Source organism: Apteryx mantelli, chromosome 2 (assembly GCF_036417845.1).
Source record: "Apteryx mantelli isolate bAptMan1 chromosome 2, bAptMan1.hap1, whole genome shotgun sequence".
NCBI lineage: Eukaryota > Metazoa > Chordata > Aves > Apterygiformes > Apterygidae > Apteryx > Apteryx mantelli.
In genome coordinates, this window is record NC_089979.1 from 47,694,136 (window position 1) to 47,715,649 (window position 21,514).

The 21,514-nt window shown below is 37.2% G+C and overlaps 1 protein-coding gene across 5 annotated transcripts in view; it reads left to right on the top strand.

The window, feature by feature from the left end:
- RALYL (RALY RNA binding protein like) overlaps positions 1-21,514 on the top strand; it is a 387,048-nt gene that overhangs the window by 94,318 nt on the left and 271,216 nt on the right. For 4 of the 5 annotated variants that reach the window (XM_067290597.1, XM_067290596.1, XM_067290601.1 and 1 more), the window contains exon 4: positions 20,360-20,414. The exons of the other annotated variant lie outside the window; for it this stretch is intronic. The gene's annotated coding sequence lies outside the window, so the exon portion shown is untranslated. The remainder of the gene's footprint in view (positions 1-20,359; positions 20,415-21,514) is intronic. 5 annotated transcript variants of the gene reach the window in all.

A 21,514-nucleotide genomic window follows, 5' to 3' on the forward strand; every position in this document is an offset into this window, starting at 1 on the left:
GTTGTAATGCAGGGACATGTTCTCTAACGTCATCACGTGAGAAATAACGGACTCTTGCAAAGTTAGGAATGATAGGAAAGAGGTGCCTAGCTCCTAGTTTACTGGCCTAAGCTCTGGCCTTTTGCCTGGGTCTGAGAAACCCCTGTGATAAAATGACTTGCTTCCAGCTGTGAACTGCTTTTGCCTCTGTTAAGAAATGTGCTGCATGATGCATGACTAATATGCAGTAAATCTGTCCCTGTACTACACCCACATGCATGAACAGATCAGCTGCAGTGTCCGGATGTCATAGAACTGGTCATATGGCAGGGAAGGTCCTTTCAGCTAGAGGAAAGTTTCTGGTTTTCAAGCTGGAGACAGCACCTCTGAGTTATACAAGCAACAGTAAGAGTCCCCCTCTGCCCCTGAAAAGAAACAACTAGAACTGATTTTGGAAGAGAAGGGAGGCAGGGGGGAAGGCACTACTCTGACATGGTAACAAAGACCTTTATATGTAGATTTGGTGGCCCTTAAAGCATAGAACACTTTCACCACACCTAAGCATCTAGTCCTATGTATTCAATGAATGTGTTTTCTTTTCACTGTGTTTCTAATGATATCCCATGCCTGACTTGCACTCTAAAATGGACTTTAGAGACTTTGTGCTTTGTTCACTTCCATAAAATAATTACTATGGATTAGCATTGCTTAGTTTAAGAAGGCCAATTTTTCATATTTAGAAAATTGTGTGGCTGCACCATGGAGAGCTCAGAATAATTATTCTGAATGCTTTATATTACTGGGGAAGTAAGTCTTGACTGAGTAAAAACTTGATAGCGGTTGAGGGTCCAGAGCATAAGAGCTTTCCAAGCTGCCCTCTGAACAACAGCTAAGGGGGGCTTGACAATTTGGCAGCTGTTGACAGTAGGTAAAGTTCATGATGTTGTTCCCAGAGAAACAATAGAGGTGTATCTGCTGTAACAGTTACCTCCTGGAGGATATTATGTGAGGCTGACAGGATTGAAGTGCTCCACCCTAGAAAAATTCTGTCCTCCCGAGAGCAGCAAGTGGCTGAATAAGCAGGGGCAGAATATCTCCTGTAAGGCTTTCATGTGATCTCTTCTACAAGGAAATAATGGGATAGTGGCACAGCTCTGATCCTTAGGTGCACCTGTGCCTCTTATTTCAATTCCACGGAGTCGCTGGTGTGTTGCAAGAGAGACTGGAGTCTGCAGGCACCCACAGTGCTGAGGTGCCTTACTGATATTTCTTATTGGAAGAGAAAAACTCGGACTTCTGCTAGGGCTTCAGAAGCTAGACTTATATTTGTCTTATTTAGTTGAGAGGCGAGTATCTGGGGAGTGTTGAAGAATAAAATTATGTGGAAACAAAGCTAGATATGGTGGTGGAAAGGTTTGTTTGCAGTGAAGTAGGGATCCATTTCAATGCATGGATTACGTGATGGGACAGCATGTGAATATTGAGTAGCTGCTACATTCATTCAAGTAAATCCTTGGGGTGCCTGTTTTTTGTGGGGTGATTAAAAATTAGCGTGCCCTGCATCCACCGAGAGGCAGATTTAAGGTACTATGGGTAATGTATATTGTGGTATTTACATGCTTCTGATACTACTTTACAAAAAGGGCTACTCCAGGCCACTGCTCCACAACATAATTTCATGTGCATTTTAAAAGGTAGTGTGTAGTGTGGTGTTTTACTACTAGATGTTTTCACAATGGAACCTTTAGTCATCTAACTTTCTTCAGAGCTTCTTCTAGGTGAGAATTTTTATTCATGATAAACAGCAGACAAGAGGTTCTTGAATTCTGTTTAGCAACTAAAAAAAAATGGTTGGAGGTTTCAATAATTTAATGCCACTTTCTTGCAAGTGTCTCCTGTATAAACATAAAAATCTACGTAGCAATCTTGTATTCTTGTAAACTCTTTATTGGACAAATTAAGTGTTACCTGACCTCTTCTGGAAAGACATGCATAAATATATAAAGCACACTATATTAAGGGGAGTGTGAAAGTACATTTGTTGTGATTATAATAAAATATGATGCTTGTCTGAAATGTGCATCAAAAGCTTATAAATTCTTAATGTCATTATCTCTGCCCAGGGATTCTCATTTTTGTTGGTCTCAAACTGTAGCATTTTTTTGCTTATAATTGTAGCAGTGTTTCTGCTTGCTTCAGAATTCTGCCTAATTACATGATTTGATAGATCTGTGGAACTGAATATATTTGTATATCTACCACTATGCCTAGGAGTATAAGGAAGCAGTAAATAGGTAAGCTGTCTCTTCAGCTCCACTGATGCTTTGCAGTCTCTATCTTGCTACACTAGAGCTCCAGTATATTAGATGACGTGACAGTCATTAAGTCCCTGAAAGTGGATATGATAATAGGGTGCATTTAAATAATAGATTTAACTCTAAGTCACAAGCTTTCTTTGTCCTTGCCTTTGTCACTAAATTTAACTAATATTATTTTTAGAGAAGTACATTGCAATTTACACATAACAAAAAGATTTCATAGCAAGAGTTGAGCTTTTGGACTGAATGAAACCTTACTATGCACTGATCACACTTAGTCTGATTACTCCTAATCTAAACTGGCACTTGGAATTGGAATTGGGTGCCTTGTGTCTGTCTGTGCTGTTCAGCAATCTTAACTTAATATGAGGCTATTCTTAAAGGAAAAAAAAAATTGGTTTGGTTGTTTTTTGGTTTTGTTATTAGATTGTAACAATGAAGGAGAAGGGCTTCCAAAAGAGGTCCAGAAAGTATTGGCTTCCTTGTATTTTATGATGTTTAAGAACAGTGTGTTCACTATATAGAATCCTTTCTTAACATGTAAATGAAATAAAAGACACATTATTTATGGTAGATTGAAAAAAAATCTTAATAAAGCTATTTTAGATATCAAAGAGGGCAAACGTATTTTTAAAAGCTATCCAGTTATCACTTAGTAGTCTTTGAGAGACTATCCTAAATTTTTTGCAAGAATCTGAATTGCGAATGTCTAGTTAGAAATCCTTTGAGTGTTAAAAAGTTATAAGCGGAACTTTAAATATAGGATGAAATAATCAGTTGTTTAGAAAGGAATTTTCTTATCTATCTTAACTTTCTCAAAAACTTGTACTTATATATGTATTTTCTAAGTATAGCTTTTTCACTATAAGGTCTTATCCAATCAAGGTTACATGGGTTGCAACATGTATGTTTAGATTAGTAACTCTTGTTCTGTATATCTCAGTGTGGTATCTAACAAGTTTTGCTTTCTCCACTTATTGTAATTTGTTTGTCATAAACTTCATGAAATGTCAAGGGAGACTATTGCAGCTGACAGGAATGGGTGCTGCACCACTGATTTAAATGGATTTGTGCCTGCCTACATCCATCATAGATTTGGTTGTCTTCCAAAATAATTTTTTTCTGTTGGAAATGACAATTTCAGCCTGTTCCACTGGTAATATTGCTCGAATTAATGATGGTATTATGCAGTGAAGTATAAACTGGCCAGATTCTGTCAATTGGTTTTCATATTAGGCAACTGTATTTTTGCTAATATCACAATGTTTCTATTTTATGACAAAATGTAATTTTTGGAAATTAATTCCAGTGCAGAAAAAATTATAACCTTTCTGTTTTGCTGTCTTACCCACCCTTCACTACTATGTTCACATGCACACTGATTGCTGCTGCAAACACCACTCTGCGAGACAGCCCTTCTGTTAATATTGCTCTCCCTTTGCTGCATCAGATGTTAAACTGTTTTAGCTTTTAAGGCCCTTCACAATGTCACTCCTCCCTGCTTATTTCCCACCATCAAATGCCTCACTCCTGCTTCTAGCTGGTTCCTGATGTGTCTTCCCGCTTCCCACTACATGTTTAAACAAACCCTGCTTTTTTCTTGTGCTGTCCCCCATTCTTGAGAAGAAATTTTTGTAAATGCCTGTTGGGCTTCTTCATTATCCCCTTCAAATCGTTCCTTAACTCTCCTTTGCACTGATGCCTTCAGAAATCTTGCTGACAGCTAGCCTGGTGATGTGTTATGACTCTTGCCAATATGGTCCTGGAGTTTCCATGTGCTCCCCTGTCTGTACCCCATCTGTGCTCTCTCCTCTTATGCTTCGGATATGCTCACACGCCTGTCGCTGTAGCTGTGGGGGAATGGCAAGGAAATGCAAATAACTTTAAATGAGCTACCTAGGATACAAGCTCAACATGGGTAAACTTAACCTCTTTCAGGGATGTGCTGCAGCTCTAGCCTAGGACCACTAGCCCTCTGGAGCAGATGCTCTTTGTCAGGTATCACTCCAAAATGTGTGCAAAGGAATTCTGCTCCATGGGAGGGGGCTAGTACTGTGCTTTGCTCTTCTATAGGTAATTCTTTTTCCATTCTAAATTTAAATGATTATGTGAAATTAGTCAGTGGTAGAGAAAACAGAAGGGAATATAGTTTTTAAGCACTGAACTGCCACTGAATTTCGAATAGATAGAATAGAGGCATGCAAAGTTTAAGAAAAAAAAAATCTAAAGTTTTCAAGTGCAAGATGCCAATATTGACTAAAGATTGCAAGGAAAAAGTTCCATGTGTTGGTGCCCAGAAGTAATATCTCAGTAAACAAGGAAAGATAATCCATAAAATCAGCAGCATTTTCACATAACTTAGTTGCTGATGTTTTACAAAATTGTGCACAAATGCAAATGAAACAAATAGATGATACAAAGACCAGAACAAGAAAGATGCTTTAGTACCTATTGTGCTGGGTAGCATGTCTTAGCTGTGCTCCAGGCATGATTAGGCATGCTTTGCAGACCTCTACTACAGTCATGTTTATTGTCCAGTGCTTTCAGGCTATAAAGTAATTCTGTGTATTCCTAGAAGTTAGGTATTTGGGTATCTTTACTAATGCTTAGGAGTGCTTAGCATCTATTACGTGTCAGTAGAACTTGGATTCAGTTTGAAGCATAGATTCCTGTAAGCTGTGTGGCTTTAGGGTATCTCCTCAATCACAAACAGATAGCCAAAAGTCTACTGCTTAGAGAAATTCAGTTTGGGAAGGTTAGGTTCAAAGCTTTCTGTGGATTTAGTTGAATGATATTTTGTTCAAAATATTTTGGACATATTGATTGTGAAATTTTTTTTACTGATGTTCTAGGAAAAAGATTCTTATTTAATAAATGTATTTGACCTTCTGAATTGTTTAACCTAATATCAACCCACTTCTTTTTATAGAATCTTTAGGTGTATAGTACAAAAATGATTTCTTGTTTTGTAGACAGTTTTGAATTTTTCAGGGGAAAGTTTATCTATGCCTATTTAAATCTGCCTTCTAAAAAAAAAAACTTCAGTATTCAAGCATAATTGAATATCCTTGACCTTGTATGCAGAGGATAAGAATACTTTTTCATCTTGAATGTAGTTCTGCTAGTCTGTGATGCTTGTATGACTATCTCTATTAGGATGGAAAGAAGTTGCAATTAAGTACTGCTTCAAATAAGAGCTAGCGAGACAATAGATAAATTATTCTGTAGAAGGATTATAAAATATGTAGACACTGAAGTGTTACATAAATTTGGTATGTAACACTTATTCTCAGAATGAATTATGAGAGGTATCTATTTTAAGATCATTAGTTAATTCTGAAGTCTTAAACGTAACTGATACTGGTGTTATTACCAATTAGTAACTTGTGACACAGGGTGGTAGTATCATTAGAGATAATAATAGGTAAGGCTCTTAAACTATACTTGAATTCCTGCAATGCTAATTTCTGATTGAAGTGCACCAAGAAATCGTTCTTGACTAAATCAAGCATTTCGCCTGGGAGAATAAAAACAATGAAGTAGGGATTTGGGTATTTGTCTTAATCTGACACGGGTATTGTCTTTACTGTTATGTAGCCAGAAGAGTAACTTCAGTTGGTACTTCAAAACTTCAGGCTATTTGAATGAAAACAGGTTGTGCATGCCACCTCCTGTATTCTTCCGAAATACATTGATGTTTATCTTATCAATAGTAGCGCTTGTGGGCAAAAGTAATGTGTCAGGTTGAATAACGGCACAGATAACAAACAAGAGGCAGAGCTAAATATCTCCAACTATGGGCAGAAGTATTTTCCAGGAACACTTATTATATAGGAATTATTGTTGGAGTCAAAGTAAACCCATAACTCACAAAACTCTAAAACAGGAATGTCATTTAGGTGGCAAAATGGGCAGTATCAGAGCAGGTCTAGTGATTTCTTGTAAAAGGACTCTTTTCTTAGATATGTCCCTGTTTGCCCATCCCTCAGTTCTTGCCTAAACCGTCAGTACAAGTATCATCAAGAAGTGAATTTTTTTGAGGAATGACAGAATGTGGTGCTTAGCCTGTAGTTCACTGTCATATTGGGAATACTTACTTACAGATGTCAACTTATCTTCTCTGCAGTTTAATTAGTAAACATAGACTTCCACAGTTCATAATAGTACCCTTTAACACCTATTTTACTACTTAATCTCTCCCTTTCTTTTAATTAAGCATTTTTCTCTAGCAAGTGCATAAATAACCTGCATATAATATTCCACCTAGACTTTTTCTGGCTAGTATCTAGAAATAACACTAATATGTCCAGCTATTATGTGTTATTATGTAATGATTTCAAATTGGATTTTTCAGAAACAGGAAACAGATGAAGGTAAAAATGGGAAAATGTGAGCAAGGTTTTTAAAATTTGTTATTGCTTTTGGTTTGCCTTCAAGAAGCAAAAGCCATCTTGAGAAAAGTAGCTAGCTATGCATAACCTTCAGAAAAAGGACAAATTCTTATTTGAAGTCAAATAGTCTGTAGGATTTTCTGTTTTTTCTTGTTACTTAAATAACCTCCAGAAGTGTTCCATAACTAGTCATCATAAAATTCAAACATCAAATATATTTAAATTATCACTGAGACTTTTCCTTTTTCCTTATGAGCAAACTGTATAATTATCTCTCACAAGAAGCACTTGATTTTAAGGGCCTGATCCAACAACCATTAATGTTAATGGGAGTCTTTCCATTAACTTCTACTGAATCTCAGATGGTCCTGCACATTTAATTAACATGAGATGTTGCTCATAATTTTCAATAACTTATTCATACTGCGGACCCAAATATGTATTGCTGATATGCTTGCTTTTCAGTACAATATTTATTGGCATAATATAGACTGTATTACTGTAATACTGGAAAATATCATCTATTTTGCCTGAATGGAAAAGCAGGCTGTACAATGCTGAGAATCTCTGAATTCTGTTATGCTACATTATAATGCTGTTTATTGGGGGAATGCATACCTAGAAAAATGTGATTCGAAATCAGAACTTAAGATGTTTTTCAACATGATGGTGGCAGCATGGCTAGGAGAAACAAGTGAAAGAATACCTATACTTTCTGTTAGTCATTTGAAAAGGCCATTGTGGCTTCCTGAAAAGTGTTCATGCAGCAGGACCTGTTTCAGCCATTTAAAATAACCAGACGTGGTCAGTTTTCAGAAGGGGCATGGTTCAGAAGTAGCATGGGGGCAAACTGGTTGCTGCTCCAGACAGAGTTGTCTTTGTGAACCCATGAAGCACACAGCAGCTAGGAGGCACTGCAGGCTCTTACAAACATCACCTTTCCACTAAACTCCAGCTCTTTGATCAGGCCTTCAGCTGATGAAGAATTTGTCATTAGTGACACTGGCCCCAGTGATTTACCCCTAGCATTGCTGACCTGCCAAACCCTCACATAACAACTAATGTTTGCTCTCTTTAGATGCTTGTCATCTTCATGAATGCTTTTAACTCCTCAAGCTCATTCTGCTTTTGTTAAAGATTGATTATGATATCTGAAATGCTGCTTGACTGTTACAAACAGTTTAAGCTTTTTGTTGAGCTATTGCTGCATAAAGAGCCATTTATGTAGATGATAGTAATGGACAATCAAGCAACTCTATCAAAATTAGTATCATTTTATTGTGTGCTTTGGATCTCTGAATATGGGGCCTCTTAACATTGGTGCTCCCAAAAGAATAAGTTTCAGGGCTTCTGGCCCATGTTGATAACTTCAACTGTATAAGCTATTTTGGTACATGATAATCAAGCAATGTATTGATTTGGAACTCCACAGGAGTGCAAGTAGGAAGACAATTCAGTAATTATGGGAGAAAAAAGGAGGCAGGGGGAGAAAAAGGCCCTTCATCATGTGGTCATACTTCTGCACACACTTAGTTCTTAAGAAGGTCTTCAAAGCTGTACTTAAAAATCAGAGTAGCAGTTTGATAATAACTTACAATTCTTTTCTTCAGACCATTAAAGATTTAAAAGTTAAACTTGATTCTAAAATAGATGTTTTTAAGCAAAGAGTAGATCAAAGGTGTTGTGGAAAAAGACTTGATACACTTGAAGGGAAAATTAATATTTTCATCAAATGGATGTAATACTTGTCGGCCTGAATGCCAGTGCAAGAGCTTTGCCAGTGGTTCTGATTAGAAAGAATGCGCTTCAATGTTGGAAGATTCAAGTGTGCATAGACTTGGTCTGAAGTCAAGGAGGGAACATTGCAAGTTTGTGCACTTCCTTACTTCTGGCAAGGTTTTTTTCCTCCCAGTGAGACCATAACAAACCAGCAACAAGTGAGGGGGAGGAGGGGTTCTCTCTCCTTTCCTCCACGCCTATTACAGGTTCCACGTTACAAAGATGGGGTGCTATATCTGTATCCCCAAATGCAAACTGACTGGACACGTAGCAAAGAACATCCGGATTCCATAATGAGGCCTTATTTTGCTACTTACTGGTAACTCAAAGGAAGAGACTGTGCGTGGCAGGGAGTATGTACCTCACTGAATCATCATCTTTGCATACCCTAAATGGACTACCCCTACTTATTTCATAGAGACTGCCAAAGTTTAAGGCTTTGGGGCCAAAGCATCTACTGTAAGTGTGTGCACTTTTTTTAGCTTAGCTTGGGGAAAGTGTGATTAGGGACAACTAATTAAACATATACAAAGATTGCTAACAGGATTAGTTGGGAGGAGTTGGCAAATCAATCTTCACTAGTAAAATTTACATGCATATATCTCTAAAAATATAGGGAAAATATATCTTTACTTTTAAAGATATGTTTCCCCCCTCCCCCCTGGAATATCTTTGTTTTTGTTTGTAGCTAGACAGGGTAGCAAAGACTGTTTATTTGGGGGTGTGTTAGTGCAATAAATTTGTTCCTAAAACTTGTTGTTCTTAACAGACAGTTATTCTGACAGTCTTTTGCAAAGGCCTGATCATTGCTGATTCAAAAATCTTAATTATTAAAAATTTGATCTTTTTACTCCATTTTTGAAAAGCCTCAATGTGGGTCAACAGTTCACAAACTTGAAATGATGATATTCTTAACACTTTCAGCACCAGTGTGAATAAGAAGGTTCTGTTTCCATTAGCTCTGGGAGAGAGAAAAAAGGAAAATGCCCTTGGCAATGCAAGTTTTGGGGGTTTTTTTTTGGTAGGTACAGTCACTTGAGGATTTTTTTTTAATACTGATATGATCACTCAAAGGAGCTTATGTGTAACACTCCCCCTGTGTAACTAAAGTAGAAATACTTGACTTGCTAGTATTTTAGCTGGAATTTAGAAAGACCTCTTTAATGTTATGCAGTTTCTTCAGCATTGTAAAATCTATTAAAAAAAATTAAATCTGCGTCTGATGTTAATATATTTTTAATCAATTCCAACTAGCCACGTTTTTGATGAATATTAACATGTATCATTCTACTGCTGAATCAGAGTCATTCTTAAAGAAAACTGTCTCATCTTTTCAGAACATTTGAGTAACACAAATTATTATGCCAAGTGCATACAGACTCAGCTTGTTGCTGAATGTACTACTATAGGCAAGAACAGCCATTTTACCTGTCTCAAAAATGGACCAGGTATTTAACTTTTGATGAGTATGGGTTAACAGATTTCCTTTCTTTTGTTGATGTCTTTTGCTGTGGTGCACATTCTGGAGAGAAAATAGAGATTAATGAAAAAAGGTTAGGCATTCACAAAATGTGAAAGAGATGCTAGTTTTAATACTTCACGTTGAATAGTAATGCATATGCTACACTTAAGCTCAGAACAAATTTGAATTGGAAATATCTTGAATAAATGCAGTGGAATTATAATGTTTACTAAAAAACTTCACATGCATAGATATTTTTAAAAAGCTTCCATAGAATAAATAGTAATCTATTCACTGTGCACTTTCAGAACAAAAAGATGAGAAAACTAAAATAACACAAACAACATTTTGAAGGCCCTTGAGTTACTTGAAACAAAATATGGGTTTGTAGATTTGCCAGACACATATCTGAAAGGACAAAAGATTGTACATATCCCTTTCTCAAAAATTAAAGAATAGCAATAATTCCAGCACATGAAATTGTTATGGCAAGAGTGTTTATCTTAATGTCTTTCATTCTCGTCAGACCACAAAGATTTTAAAGGAAAAGGTCCTAATTTTGCTTCATCCAAATGACTTTCTCTTCTCCTTAAAAAAAAAAAGGGGGGGGGAATTATGAAAACCTCGAGCAGGTGCAATTTTTATTAGGTGGATTTTTTTTTAGTATTAATAAAATTAGTTTCAGGATTTAATGTTTAGTTTCTATGATAAATGTAACTTTTTTTTTAATCAAGGGTAGTAGGTTATGACTTATTCATCTTCTTCCTACTTCTGTTTAGCACTCTGATAGATACCCAAGGTCAAATCTATCTAAGCTTTATGACCTATAGCAAAAGCTAGGTATCAATATCACTGACAGTCTGTTCAAATTGCATTGTTTAGACATCAGATTCCTTTTTGGTTACCATTTATATGTTATTTTATTCTGATGTAGTTAGATAGCTCATGTCAAAAAAAAAAATGCTAGTACTGTATGAACCACATAAATTATCTTCACTTAATTCACTCACCTATAGATATCTGTCAGCTGGAATATACCTTCTTGATTTTTAAGTGTATCACTTATTATCCAGCATGTAATGTTGGCCTGTTCTGCTAACAATAAGGACATTACCTAATGGAAGAAAATAGAATTCCCCACAAACTTATGGTATTATTAGTCACCTCCACTTTCTAAAGACTGCAGATCTTTCAAGAATTTTTTTTTCCTCTCTGTTAAAGTAACTCTAGTTGGATACCACCAAGTTTGAAGCATTTAGGTCACGAAAATAGCTTTTGAGGGTTTTTTTGCATTAAGATGATACATAAGGTAGTGGCCAAAATATTTTTGGAATGTTCAACCTGAATAAAATGGCTGAGAAGCATCCGGGGGCTATGTGACCAAAAAGGAAGCAGGTCAGTATGCTGTGGTTTTGACATGGATATATCCTATGGTTTGTACAACAAAGAACTGTAAGAAAGCTCGTAGCTTATCATTTTCTTCTGCATGGCAATCCACAAATGCAAGAGAAGTTTTCATTCTAATGCTTTGAGCCTTTCCTGCTGTGATGTTTCTCACCATGATGCAGAATTCTCCATATTAGTCGCTCTCCCTTGTGCTTTATTCTGTCACTCCCTGTCCTGGTGTTCTCAGGCAAAAAGTGGAAAACTTTGGGGAAATCTACACTGGGAAGAAAGTGTTCTGCAAACAGCCTGCAGTTCAAAGATGGGGGGGGGGGCACTTTTTTTTTTTAAACTTAAGTCTTAGCTGTCACTTTTAAAATGTCACTTACATTCCTGCAACAGCTGACCCACTGGTAGGCTGAAGGTGTCAGCTCAAAACAGCTGTGACTTAGTAGAGGCAAGAACTGGCCAGGGACTAGTGTATGTAACTTCTTGCAGAGCCATGCCCTTCTTAAGTGGATGGCTTTAAAAAGCCCAAGAAGCTAGAAGTGTTTTCCCTGAGTAGTCCCATGATTTTGGGACAGATGTTCTAACTGATACTTAGACACTCAGATAAGCAAAAAGTCTATGTAGTTTTCAGGTTCTCTCTCTCTTTTTTTTTTTTTAAGCATAATGGACAACATAGAGAACTTTGCCATCAACAGTCTTTGTAGCTGGACCTTCGTTTGTAAGATGTAGTGGGCACAGTGGGGTAGAAAGGGGTTTTAAGCTATAGGAGAGTGAACTCCATGTAGATCCAGGCTTCTCACTTTAAATCAAGGATTTTCTACAGCTGATGAATTTCCCAGGTGAAAGAACAGCTTCTTGCAAAACCCTTGGGCTTGTAAAAGAATTTTCCTGGGTACTTCTTCCTAAAACTTCAGAAGTCATGCACTCCTCAGTACTGTGTCCCCAGCTTTCCTCTACAAAAAGGCAAATAAGATCAGACTACAAACAGCAACTTATCACTTATGATATCTATGCTTTTGTATAGATCTTCTGAAGGGTAAGGCTACCACAGAAACTGGGGAGCCTGCTGCCCTTGTAACTTCCTGGTGTTCTTACTGGCAGCACAGTTAGCTCTGTTATTGTTTAGGCCACCGGTCTGAGGACAAACAACTTAAAAACAATCAAAACCTGTGCAAAGGAAAGGAAGGAAATATATAAATACAGACAATACCCATCTTTAAATACTTCTGCGGCTAGGTAAACTGATGGGATATAATAGCCATGGAAGTGCTACTTTCCAGTGAAAAGTCACTGATTAGGCTTTAATAAATGCTAACATATATTAACCAGGCACAAAATTCTAGCTAGCACTGGAAAGTTCTTACTACGTGGTAGGCCTTATCTGAGAAGGTGTGGGTACAAATTTACTGTGATTGAAAATGGAAATCAAACTCTGAAGCTGTTTGGCATGCATACACTTAGCCTTACAAAATATGTAGATTTTTTAGAAGAGTGAAAGTAAAGAAAATGTCTATTTTCAGCTCCCAGTTTTCATTTAAACTATACATATTTAGGGCAAAGACAGCAGCCCTTGTTACAGATTTAAAACCTTACTTAGACATTGTTTATAACCGAATTGACTGTACTGGCAGTTCCATGTGCCATCTGTTAACTCATAATTTGAACCAGTAGCTAAAAGACTATTTGTGTTTTCAATTTCCTTTGCCACACCTAACAGTAGTTATACTAAGGATTTTTGTAGTGTAGGAAAGGCTCTGAGAAACTCCTTTTGATAGAAAAGAGCGAGAAATGTGCAGAAGGTTATATGCTGTGAATAGAGTGTAGGGAGGAAGTGGATGGTGAGTTTATTAAATTCTTTTTGATTCACAAAAGCTCGCTCTTGACTTGTGTGTATTAAGGCACAAGATGGCAGAAATAGGAACAGCTAAGTAACTCTCCTTTGCACAAGCATAACTAATGTTGTTGCTATAATATTGTTGCAAACAATATGTTGCAAATATTTTATTTGGGAAACAACATTTTGTGTCAAAGCTTGTAAAGCACATGGTAAGCTTTGTACATCTGATTTCTCCAGGTTGTCATTCTAACTCCTTCCCCCCTCCCCATTAAACTCCAGTTTCTCCAAAACTGATGGATACTGTGTGAAAATCTAGCCTTTGAAAATCCCAGACTCTCTAAAAATCAATGGATTTGGATCACTATCTAGGAAACTTCTTTTAAATTCTCATATCACTGTGGTGGTTTGAACAGAGATTACCAAAGACCAAGGAGCACCCTCTAAGGAATCAGGGTGTACTTTAAACTTAAAAGGGGAAAAAATCATTATGGGATGGGGGGTATTCTTTACAGGTTATAGTCATTGGACAGACAAACAAGTGGGCTTTTTGGTATTCCGTTCTAAAAGATAACTAAGCAGCAGGATCCATGAAATTAAAGACTTCATTACTGAGCTCTTTATTCTTTTAATTTTTCTTGTGAGGTTAGATTCTAGTTTGTAATAGTTTCATGTAAGGCATAAAGTAAAAACGATCTAATTTTTCCTTACCCAAATTAGTTATAAAATTGTTACAGTAAACACATTAAGTAAACATAAGATGTTAGTGATGTTCAGAGACAAAATGCATCTTCAGAAAGCATTGTTTGTGTGATAATAGGGCTTTCTATTTTGCAATTTATCATATCAAAAGAGTTTTCAATTTGCAAAACCCTATACATCATGCATACAGATGAACAGAGAAAATGCATTAGTGAGGCAGATAACCCTGAAATGGATTGAATTGGCAACATTTGTGAGCTCAAATTTTCAGTGATACTGAATTTAAGTTATTGTATGAGTCATGCATAATTTGGGTCTTTGGTGAATAATAAAATCTAGGTAGGTAAAATCTACATACAGATTTATATCAGAAGAATTACCAGTTCACTTTAACACATCTCAAAATCAGTGGGCTCCTAGTGAATTCTAGATACTAATACACAGTACTGGAAAGATGGATGAATCTTCTGGAACTGGAATTGCTGAGACAAAGCATTCTCATAGATACAGGCCTAAATCTTCTAAACCATACAATGTGCAGTGACTGTAATATTAAGTAGTGTGTTTCACTGTGCATCATATGCATAAGGTGAAGTTATTTTTTAAAAAAGCCTAGAAGTAACATTTAGTGACATCATTTTGCATTTTGTCTTTCCAGACTTCTGAAGTAGCATGGAAACTTTAAACTTTGCTTGTCTTCTCTGTAGCCTATTAAATTTGATTGCAGAGGTAGAATGTCATTGCCTCTATTAGAATTTGTTTCATAACAGTAGACTTGTGAACCCCAATCTCTTGATCTCACCCTCTTTTTAGTTTTTTTAATTCTCACAGATTTGCGGGAAATTGGAGCAAATAAATTAATATCTCTTGGTTTGAATTACTCACCTACATGTACAGACAGATTTCCACCCTAATGGGTTTTATGGCTGTTGTGTGAAGAGAGAGAAAGGGCATGACTAGGTGGAAAGGCCCTTCCGTATTTGGCAATCAATGTTTGCCTGCCAGAGCCCTCCTCAAAAGGACTTTCCCTGAGTCAGTTTCCCAAAGTTGTAAAATAAACAATTTATTAAAGCAACAGGTACAACAGGTTCAGAATTGTCCTTGATAAATGCACTTGCTGCAAAAATTCTACTTTTTTAAGCTCAAACTGATAATTAAGCACTTTTAACAATGGTATTTTTCCCGGATAACATCCGACGTTGTCGGAGGTGCAAGTCTTACCACAGAGGCGTCCCTGTTTGGGGAGGAGAGGTCCAGGCCCATCAGCCCGTCCGTATGTTGGTGTTCTCGCCCTCAACGTGGAGGAACGTTTGCGCGCGGAGTTTATCCTCTTGGCGAGGCGGGGCTGAGTCAAACTCTGTGGGGCGATTGGTCCGTGTCGAGCTCAGCAGAGGGCGCCATTGGCTGCTGCCTTTTCTGCCCTTAGCAACAACGCCAGGCTGCGAGACTCCCGCCTCGCCCCCGGCGTCGTTTGGGTGGAGCAATGTGGGGGGCGACACCTCCGCCTCGCCCCGGGCGCTGCCTCACCGACACGGGCGTTAGACCACAAATCACCCTTTGCACCTGCTGTTTACCCCTGGCAGGGAGGATCAAATCCTATAGACCAGTATCCCACAATGGCACGTGAGTTACTGTGCTGGTGGGGGAAGGGGACTGCTTCAGAAGGGAAAAGTGTTTTATGCTGTAGCACTTTCATAAATAGATTATATGATTAACTGCTTGAAAGTGGTCTTTGTTTCTGAGGTAGTTTTATTTGGTAGTCTAATCCTTTCAGGTGTTGATGTTTGCTTTCCTTTATTGAATCTGGAAAGGGATTTCTCTGTGCCAGTGAAAGCTGGCATAAAATGAGTGCTGTCCTTCCAGCCTGTTCTTCATGTATTCCTGTGAAGCTCCACAGAAGCCTTCTGCAGTGTGCTTGAAGCATGGCTGCAGTTGTACAAGCGTGTGTGTGTGACAGCGGTTTGGGAAACAGTTTCCATAAACAAGGGGTATAAAGGCGGTAAGGCTGGGTCCTTGGTCGATTCACACTGGTTCCAGGTTGATATGCTGGGTGCACAGAAAAGGGTAATGACTGTTTATGCTACCCATGTGAAACTTATGTAATACACTTTTTTTTCTTGAGGGCAGGGCGTGGATTTTATACCTATTGCATAGGCTGTTAGAGAGCTGTGCTCTTTCGTGTTGATGACTTGACTGAAATGAGCTAAAATTATTTCTAGCGTTGCTTTTCTCAGTCATTTAACATGGACTGAAGGTGCGGTTTATAATAATGTAAGCTAGCCAAATCTTGAAACACATTTCATTGTTTGAGTTCAGCATTTACAAAGGAGGTGAGTTGTCACCACTAAGCAATCTGTAATGCTGCATCTACAGCAAAAGCAATAGGATTAAGAAATGGTAAGTGCTGAAAACTAACAGTCAACAAAATTATTCTAGCAGGTTTTTGGATAATTCAGATTTAAATGGAAGGATGTTTTCTAATAGATTGTTAATGAAAGTTTCGAAACTTTCTTTAGCATAAATTACTTCCTGAGAGAAAAAGATAGAAAATAATCATGAGTGGTGGTAGGAAAGGCTTGCAACTATTTTTTTTAATTTTTTCTGTAGTTTCCCAGAAGAAAGAGCAGTGAATGGAGGGTGGAGGGCACCGTTTTTCTGCCTTTGTTCACCTAGCTTTTTCCTTATAGTTTTTAGAATCCATTTTATCTTGGTTAGCAAAGTTTATTGCAAACTGTTCTTTCAGGTAACTGGCTGTCCTTGGCCCTTAAAGCATAGCTACTTAGGAAGTTATGCTCGTTTGTTTGCCCAGGGCAAGAAGCAACAGGGAGCTTCCCTTTTCAGCTGTTCAGTGCCACACATGCGACTTGCCATATCAAAAACAGAAGTCTCTCATTTTTGTCATTGTTGTGCCAGCTACCTTGTACCTTCTCAGCAGAGGGAAAGGAGACACGTTTCAATTTTCTGTATGTAACATTAAATCTACCCAAATGTCTCAAAAATAGGAGTAGAGTTCCTCAAATTCAGTTAAAATAAATATTATCCTGTTAGAATTGTCTATGGGTTATGTTGAAAAATATCTCCTTGATGCTAGAAGGAGGTATTCTGCAAACTAATTGATATTTGTGGCTGATATTCAGTAATTTCATAGTTGTCTTTATAATTAAAATGCTTCTATCTAAACACCATTGTTTACTATGAAAGCTTCTGATGTCAATGCTATCTTTGAGAAAAATTCACTAAAGTGACTTGATAGTCTCTATTTGATTATTACTTTAGTTATCTTGGGGTATCTGCATGGTCCTTATTGCAGTAAAGTATCTAAGAAGTCTCTTTACACTTTCAATATCTTGGGAAATACAAATTAGAGTAGGGAAATAAGACCTGAATAAATTAAGTGACTTGCCTTACGAAAATTTTTGAGCTGGAAACTGAGTTTAGATGTCCCAAGCTTGAGATGCCTTATCCAGAAAGCTGTCCTCTTTCTTCAGAGTAAAGCACTGTAAGACCTCTGTATGTGCTTAAACTTCAGATTTCAATATAACCAGTGAACAACTGCATCTGTAATAGTGCTATTTGGCTGTGCCTCTAATATTGCTGTCCAGGAGAATACCTGTTTGTAAGAGACTTCTGTTACAAGTATGTTACTCTGAAAAAAGCAAGATTTATGCTTTTTGTTATTGAGATAAAAATGCATTTTTATTCAATAGTCCAATTTAGGCAGACTTTTTTTTTTCCACACTGAAAATTGCTTAAGATAATCACTAATATGTAGTCCTACATGAAGAAATTCAAATGACTTTATCCAGTTGGCTTAAAGTGAGTGATCAGATTACCCGTGGACTGATACTGTTAATCAGCAACACAGAAGAGTGAGTGAACTGATATTTTTTATCAGCAACGCAAAAGAACTTTAAGACATCAACTTCCTTAAGTTTCCAAAAATTAGTGCTACTACTGTATCCATTTTTAATCCTAAACTTCTCTCCCCTCTTCAATTTTTTTGTAAATTGTTGAAATTAACTAAATACAGAATAACTCAGCAGCTGGCTTAGAAGACAGATGCTATTTGATGGTACTGTCTTGTCACTGATACCCAGAAAAATCAACTAAGCATTTTGGTAATGTCTATAGTATTTGCTGAAAGAGGAAAATACAAAACCTCAATTCCTACAGTGAAATGGCCAGCTCTGGCATATAATAACTAATTTTCCAGGGTCTTTGAGAGCAGAAGTAGCCTTGTTAGGCAGGTGCCATCATAACACTAGTCTGGAGTTCAGTGTGTTTTCTTGACTTTCATATGTTATTCTAATTGAATTGCAGCTTACTATAGCTATTTTAAGGATCAATACTCCTTCAGGAGGCAGGAAGAATAAGAATCAATTTGAACACTCCAGATCCTTCATCAGGTATTACTTCAAATAGCACCCCTTTCTCTGCAAAATCTGTGAGATTCTGCTAGCGGCATCAGTCACTGACAAGAAGACACCTGAACTGTGTTTCTTTTCCTGTTCATTGGGATCTTTCATTGTTATGGAGACTGATATTCTTTCTTATAAAGTTATAAAAGATCCATAATAGCTTTTAAAACATTATATTTGGAACTCTAGACTTCATTAAAGCACTCTTCAGCTCATTCACTTCCAGCTTCCTTGCTGCTTATGAATTATTCAGGGTAGATTTCACTTGAGGTAAATAGTTTGATTTGAAGCTTTTTGTATCTGGATTTAGATGCAACAAGAAGTGTTAAATGTTCAGAATTTTAAGTGAACAGAATCGCAGAGGCTCAGCTATTAAGATGGAAGACATTTGCTGTTAGTGCTCTGGGGCTGCCATTGAGATCTCGGCACAACACTATTTGTCATTCTGAAGTAGGTAGGCATTATGATGCCTGGAGTATAAATCAGCCTTTACATGGTGTCGAGTCCTGAAGCACTTTGAACACTCTAATCCACTTCTGAGTTAACAGAACATATTTGGGTTTACAAGCTTTAAAGTTTCCTTTTTATTTAACCCTGCCATCATACTATTAATCATCATTATTTTCTAGAATTTTATATACTTCACCAAATACAATTCCTAATGTTTTGCTTCAAAGTTGTAGTGATATGACTGACATGAGCTTTAGCTTCCTTAATCTATAAGATGTACAGTTTCAGCACAATTAATTTAATTAATTCTCTTCATGTAAAGAGTAAAACTGGCTTTTCCTACTTGCAGCCTGGGCAGACCAGTGTTGTTAGGCTCTTGTACCAAAGGATGATGTCTGTGCTTTGTCTCCTATGCCCAGTTTAATGTAGTATCATCCTTAGTGTTACTTCCTGGAGAAAGTTGAAGTGGAAGAGCAGTAATTTCCATGTGGCTGTTTTTAACAAGTGTCTGTGGTCCAGGAGCCAATATTAGCTCAGCAGAGCAAAGCAAACTCTTTTAAGTGTTGATTACCTTCTAACATCTGGGCAGTTAGCCCATATATGAAGGGTCAGTTCAGAAAATGTGTATACTGTAAAATGTCAGAACAGAAACTAAGATTTGCTGGCTGACTAAATGCTTTAGCTATCACAAAGCATTTTATTTATTGCATGCTCCTGTATATAATATTATATAGACTTCAGTGAGACACTACAATTGTGCAGTCAGTTGAACTTGTGTTTTTACGGGCCAAGAGTTGTTAACATTAATGAAATCCATCGAAACCACTTATTTTCTTGCCAGGCGGCACACACTGCCTGAACTGTCTGTATGATTTCAATTGCAAATATACAGTGATGGAGTCAGTGTTAGTAAGCAGCCAGTCACTCCCATAGTCCCAGTGAACTGGCAGTAACCCTGGTTTGGCTGGGTATATTAGTAAAAACCTACTTTTTTTTTTTTTTTTTTTTTAAACCAAAACCTCACACTGGTGCAATGATCTTAGGGATTCTCTGCCAGGCCAATTACCTTGGATGGAGGGGAAGTAGCTGGAAGTAGTAACATCACAGATGGCCATTTCTAGACTAACTTAGATCAAGGTATTATCATTCATTTTAGAGCAACACAGGTTATGCTTTGTGTTCTTTATCCCACGGAATGGTGATAAAAACTCTCTAAAGGGAGGAAATCCTTGAGAACAGTAATGTCAGATTTTTTTTTTATGCTGCATCTTAACTTTCATACAGTGGCACATAAATGTTCCAGACATAATCAATCTAAATGACTGTAGCCAAATGTTAACTCACTATCTCTATTGCTAAAATGCTTCTTTTCATATACAGGCACTTAAAGTTGTTGTTTTCGCTGAAGTGTTCACTCCTCAATGAGGAAATGTAATAGTTCAACTACAGAGTGATTGCTTGTGCTAGCAATGCCACATTGAAGCTTTATGACCTCTCATTAATCTGCACTTTGTTAAGGTCCTGGAGCGGTAGGATTAATGACAGTCCATTGTAAATTATTCAGATCCCTACCTATGCACTGACTAGCTCTTTTGAGAAACATGCAAGTGATATTGAATCTTTCTGTTTTACAGGATAACTACCGTAGTCCAGAGTCAGAAACTTGATCATCTGTATTGTGGGTCACATGTGAGTCTGCATAACAGTAGATTTTTTTTTTCCTGCATGTGATTCTACTTATACAAAATATTCTACTCATACAAATGCTCTTTCCTATTCCCCATCATTTTCATTTCAGCTTTTGGGCCCCACACATACTCTTCTGCATGCCCAGAACTGAGTACCTAGACTAGCTGGGTGACACTAACTTTACTTGGTCCACAGGGTTTTCTGTCTAAGTTTCCCCTGTGCCATGTCAGCCTCATCAAATCCTGTTTTTCCTATTGACTCCTTTCTGTCAGCCTGCATTCTTCTGAGCTTTGTCTCTTCAGCCATATCTCATCCCATGCAGTGCGTTCAGTTCTTGTTACCAGTATTACCTCCTCCTCTGAGGATTATAAACCCTGCTCCTGGTGCAGAAAAACTATGTGGATTTCATGTCCAGGACAACATTTCTCTGCAGAAAAAAAAGATGAGCATGTTCCTCTTTCACATTTTAAGATTTCTTCAGAAATTCACGGACTTCAACGTCAGAGGGACCATTAGTATCTCTAGTATGCTCCTAGATAACAGATCATAGAATACCTTCTTCAGTAATCCCTCTATCCAGCTGAATAAGGCTTGATTAAAAGGTATTCTAGATTGGTTTACAGGAAACAATACATCTAATAATGGAGAGTTTTCCACATCCTTTAACCCTCACTGATTAAAGGTTTATGAAGTGTTCAGCTGGGAGTCTAACTCCTACTCATGATTTTCATAGCTATTTCTCTTAGACATTAAATATATGTATATATATATTATATAATATATATAATATATATATATATTCTAGTTTCAAGTAGCACTCTTCTGTGTACTACTTCATAGACCATAACCATGTCACTTCAGAAACCTTTGTCAGGTTGAAAGCAAATTCTTACAAATGACAAGGTAACTCTAATCCCTTTCAGTTTTTTCCATCTTTTAGGTAAATGTAGAATCTGGATACAGTACAGGTAGTTATCTATGTTGTATACAAAGTCATCCTAACTGATCATTTTTGTTCTGTGTATTGCAGGATTGTGTTAGCAGTAGCTTTATGTTGAGTTAATGTTTAATACATGGAAGTTTAATTAAAGCCAATGAAA